The sequence below is a fragment of the Lactuca serriola genome, chromosome 2 (assembly GCF_051521515.1).
Source record: "Lactuca serriola cultivar US96UC23 chromosome 2, Lser_US96UC23_V15, whole genome shotgun sequence".
In the NCBI taxonomy this organism is placed as follows: domain Eukaryota; kingdom Viridiplantae; phylum Streptophyta; class Magnoliopsida; order Asterales; family Asteraceae; genus Lactuca; species Lactuca serriola.
Window position 1 is genome coordinate 26,288,707 of NC_136409.1, and position 6,000 is coordinate 26,294,706.

The following is a 6,000-nucleotide window of genomic DNA, read 5'->3' on the forward strand; positions in this document are numbered from 1 at the left end:
CCTTAGGTAAATTTAGCAGCTTCGCAAATAATGACCCTTTCTTTGGCAATATAAACATATGGACCCTTTGATAATGGTACACGGGACTATCACAGACTTAGCTTTTTCTCTTTACCATTTGTTCAACCGAGTTGACTATGGCCGATCCCTTTCCATTGGGAAGAGAATGCTTTTTCTGGATTTCCTATGTCACTATTGTCAATGTCCATAAAGTTTCAGGAAGTTGATCTTAGCAAATAGATAAGATCATTAAGGGTCTTGTCATAGTCTGTTTCATAGGTGTTCCAAAAGAACTCACTATGTGACTTAGAAAGTAGTTGAGCCACTAACTTTCTCAAGACTTTGACACCCAACTCTCCCGGCTTGTCAATATGTGACTACATCTCCAAGATGTGATCACACCTAGACCTTGCCTTGCCATTAGGGCTTGAGTGATCTTAAATTTTTCAAGAACTTGTGGGTTAGGGAGAATAATTGGAGGAGGAGAAAGAAGTATGATATCCATGGGACATCATCTTCATTAGGAATGCTTGTTTCAAGAGATTTGGGAAGATCATAAATGTCTAAACCAGACATCTTATGGGAGATATTCAAGATAGTTGATCTAAAGTCCTTAATATGACACCCAATATGAAATATTAAGGCTAGGACCCAACAAATTATTTTATAACTTAGAAGAGGTATGCCGTAATCCAAGCTATAAAACAATTTGAAGGTAGGTGAATGACGATTCACCAATTTCCACCAAGATAAACGAAATGTATTATTAGGTTTTAATTGGATTTGAAACTCCTAGATCTTTTGAGATTCATTGAACTGTTCAATGGCATGTTTCAATCTCGAGTGTGCCCTTCAGGTTTTGTGACTGGGATGCCGAGGATCACAAAACAAGGTGTGAAGTAACCATGCAAATTACTTGGTACCCTTAAGTGTTTACCCCTCAATCGATGTGCCGGTTAACCATACACGCTCCATCGATACTATGATAAACATTAAGTCACCCTTTTCCTACCTTGTTAAATACGAGTTAGTGTGCCGGTTAACCACACACGCTCCACTAACCGACTTAAACAAAGTGCAAAGTGTAATTTCATGGATTAGCACCTTATTCACATTTTCCTAAGTAACTAAGATTGGGAATTATTAAGAGTTTAGTTACTTAGTATTTATCATTAATACTTTTAATGAAGGGAGAATTATAGTCATGTCAAACCCGTTCGGCTAACGACCCTCCACCAGTCAAGCAAGCGGTGGGTGAGAGTGAACACCCATTAAGTTGCCATTTTATAGGCAACAACCTTATACCCACCTTATAGACCGGCTTCGTGAATGAGGCGTACTAGCGGTAAGACCGACTTTACTCTTATACATATATATATTATTAACTTATAATATTATAAAGTATAAGGGTTGAATTTTAACTTTTAAAATTCTAAGGGCTAACTTGGAATTAAAGTATTCATAAGAGAAAACTTTACAAATTCCAAAACTTGAGGGCAAGTTTTGAAACTATTCAAAACTAATTAATTCCATAACTTATATGTTTAAAGTAGTTTTAATCCAAAAACTCTTCAAGTTCCATAACTTGAGGACAAATTATGGAAGACTTTAAACTAATAAAGAATTAACTTTTTCTTTATTTTATAACTTATGAAATTAATTAATGTTACATTTTTTTTTATATTTATTTAATGAAGAGACTCTTGGTCCTCCATAACTTGAGGACAAATTATGGAGTCATAACTCCAATTAATTAGAACTAGACTCTTCATTTTTGTAACCTTTGCCAACTTTATGAGTTTTATGAGTCTTTAATGTGACTCTTCATGTAACTTGAGGATAAGTTACACAAACACATTTTATACTCAACTCTTAGATTAAAATGGATTGAAATCAACTATTTCATTCAACTTTTCTATTAATCTAAGAAACTCATAAGAACAAGATAATTCAAATCAAACTTTTTCATGTAATTAGTCTAACCTTTAAACTAATACAAAACATGAATCTATTGACAATTATCTTTGAAAATGGATTAGCATGAACATTACCACATTAAAAACAAGTTTATAAGTTCAAAAACAACTTAGGGTAATGTTCCTAGTCCATTTCTAGCCAAAAACCTCGAAGATATGCTGTCTGGGGTCCAACTCGTCGAGTTCATGAACACAACTCGGCGAGTTGGATGCATTTTGCCTTGGACTCGTCGAGTCCCTTCATGGACTCGGCGAGTCAGCTGGGCTGACAGCATCAAAACTTGATTTTTCAGCTTCTATTGCAGGTATAACAAGAAAACAAGCCTAGGCTCTGATACCACTGTTGGGTTATGAGCATTCTAACACTCCTAAGTGTACATGCAACCCTAAATACCTTGGATCTATGTTTTCTCTATTATACATGCAAATATGAATATCCAAGGTATTATCCTAAACTAGCATATACAACAATCAATATAACAAGATTGAATACATACCTCTTTGATGGAGCTTGTCTTCATGAAGCTTGAGTGCCTAGTGCCCCAAGTGTGACACCTCAAATGGTTCACACAACACCATAAGCACTTAGAATAACTTAGAGAGAAATTAGAACACTTCATGAAATCGTCTAGCCCTCATACACACATAGTCACGATTTCTTGAGCCATGGGTTTCTTTTATATGGTGGCTATTAGGGTTACACCATGTAACTCATGACTTTACCCATTCCTTATGCTCCATGGATTTTAACCTCCATGGAGTATCCATGGGTCACCCCATGGACTTAGTCCAACATAAGGAATCTTGGATCACAAGCCCACATATATAAGAATGAATGATTTACACAATCAACCCATATATTTAATTAGTCTCCTTTTGATCACTTAATTAATTCCAAATTAATTCTTGATCAATACTAATTAAATAACCTTATTAATATATTAGAGCTTATAATATATTAATAAACCTAAAGTGTTATTTCTCTCATTTTAGTCTATCCAAGTGCATGATGCCATGCAACCCAAATGGACCATGCTGGGTCGGGTCAAGTTTTAGCAATTATAGTTATGGACTTAGACATTAATCCAACAATTATGTTCTTCTTCTCCTTCGGAATGTCCATCTTTGAGGGAACAATTTCCTCCTTCAAGGCTGTCATAAACTTTGTCTCACTCTTCTTGAGACCTTTGTCGAGTTGCATAGTTGATAGGATTTGGGATCCAATCATATTTCTCTTCAAGGGTACAATGTGAATTATTGAACCCTTAGTGATACACATGGTATCATCTCTCTCAAATGACCAGGGTCGTATGTTGTCTAGGAAATCCATTCCCAATACCATACGATAGTTATCCATATGCACCACTGTCAAGTCTATGGTGCCTTCCCATTCTGCTATCTTAAGAGGTACTCCATATGCAACACCAATGATAGGCTTGGATAAAGAGTTGATGACTTTCAACCGGCCTGGATTTTTGGTGTATTTGATGCCTAACTTTTTAGCTTCATCTTTAGCAAGGAAATTATGGGATGCACCTGTATCTACTAAAGCCTTGGTGTATCCTCCATTTACCATGGCATCCACGAACATTAGCCTTCCTCTTTTAGTCTTATTCTCTTCTATAGCACATAGTGCCTCAGCATCCCATTCATCCTCTACTTCCTTTTTGGAAGTTACTACATTGCTTTCCACAAACTTTTTCTTTGACCAACAATCCTTGGACATGTGGCCCCACTTTCCACAGTTGTTGCAGTTGCCTTCGAACCTCCTCCCCCGAGAACTCTTATTGTCGGTATTTTGAGATCTCCATGGTTGTGAGGTTCCTGGTTGACTCTTCCCTTTGTCAGCATTTTTGTATCCTTCTTTAGAAGGTGGCTTAAAATTCCTTCGACTTTTACTTGTGTAGAGTGCTTCTTCTTCACTCTTCAGCGTGATGCCTCCCATTTGCTTAGCCATAGCTTCTTGGCTGGCCAGCAAATTCTCAAACTCTACAAGTGATGGTTGAACGGGCCATCCTTGTACAACAGTAATGAAGCTTCTATATTCTGGCCTGAGTCCATGGATGATGATCCTTTTCATTCGAGCTTCTGCAATGATGGATTGCGGATCTAGTTCGGTAATCTCCCGACATATCGACTTGACCTTGTGGAAATATTGAGCAATTGTCATGTCACGTTGTGAGATTGATAATAGCTCGTTCTCCAAAAGTTGTAGTCTCGTATCATTCTTCTTTGAGAAAAGCATCACAAACGTGTCCCAAGCTTCTTTCGGGGTGTTCTCATCCCGAATATGCTCCAACATCTCTTCTTCGATTGTGGTCTTCAAGGCAAACATTGCTTTGTCTGCTTTGATTTTCCATTTGCACAAAGCACCATTAACGTCTTCCTCTGGTGGCGTAGTTTCACTTCCACCAACGACCTCCCATAGATCTTGTCCTTGTAAGTAGGACTTCATACATGTTTCCCACGTTTTGTAGTTGTTGTTGTTGAGTTTCTTGATTCCTCCGACGACTTGGAGATTACCCATCGTGTTGGCAGTACCTCGGTAATACCAAACAAGCTAGTTTCGACACTAAACTTGCAGAGTCACAAACTACTCACGATACAACGAGAATCACTTGTTCTCACTATCAAGAAACCTCGCTCTGATACCAGATTGTTGAACACAACTCTTTTATATGGGAAACAACAAGACTTTTATTAAGACACTTAAGGAGAACTTACACTTTGTGAGACTACTACACACTTTGCTTTCTTTGAGGCTTTCTTGGATGGTTTGGATGTTGGATTGTTTGGAGCAAATGAGCTCCACACCTATTTATAGGTGTTTCCACCTCCTTATAGGAAGTTTCTAGATCTACATACATTCATGGCTATTCTAGAACTATCTACCATATTCTATATCTATTACAAGCTTTTATATGTTTCTAGAATGTTCTATAATGTCCTAGATAAGTATAGACATTCTTGTGTCTTCCATAGTATTCTAGAATGTTCCATAGCCTTCCAGGGTCTTCCATCTCGTTCTACAGTATTCCAGAATCTTCCGGCATCTTCAACACTCCTCCATAGTATTCCATAATGTTCTAGAATCTTCCAGATCATTCTAGAACATGCTAACTTCTTCTAGACAATAACATGATTCTATTGGGCTAGTGATGACCTTCAACAATATATATATATATATATATATATATATATATATATATATATATATATATATATATATATATATATTCTAGAATCCACGTTAGCTTTTCGTACGTGGAGGCTTTTGATTGGATACGTGACTAAATGCTATCATCCTATTGGTTAATGGATACACTTAAGACAATATAAATTGTTCAAATAATTTGCAGTAACACCCTTGTGGTTTTACAGATTCCATAAATATAATCCCTAAACTTTAAATGTTTAGATTATCAATCTGTTCTTAATTATTATTAAGAATTTTCAATTTTGTAACCATGATTTTTTTATAATATATATGTTTTTTTATAATTTTATATCGCTGTATCTCTGCCGGATCCGGATCTTGAATTTTTGAGTTTTGTCATTTCTCGTTTCCGTTCCGTACCCGTTTCCTGTTGCTGTATCCGTTTCCGTGCAACTTAGGGAGTTAAAAGGCTGCGATTGTAGTCGACAGTCAAAGACATTTGGCGTGATGCTAAACACAGACTAGGGACGAGAGGGAGTTGTGGCGACCGATTTCTGTTATACTAATTATATATATTTGAAATAAATTTTGTAATAATACCTTATATGAGGTTTATTTTTCCAATTTCTGTCAAACTAGGGACCATGTTGGTAAATTCATATGTAGATACTATTTCTGTTATTTCATCGGACTATTTCTATGATTTTGTTAAACAAGTGTGACCATTTTTGTAATTTTGCAATTGGATATGCATAATTTTTATCCTTTAATGAAACGTTTGATAGGTAAACACTAAACTTATGGTTTTGGTGTCGCCATGTTGAACCTGCTAAGTAGACGTTTAGAACATTTCTTTTTATATTAAGA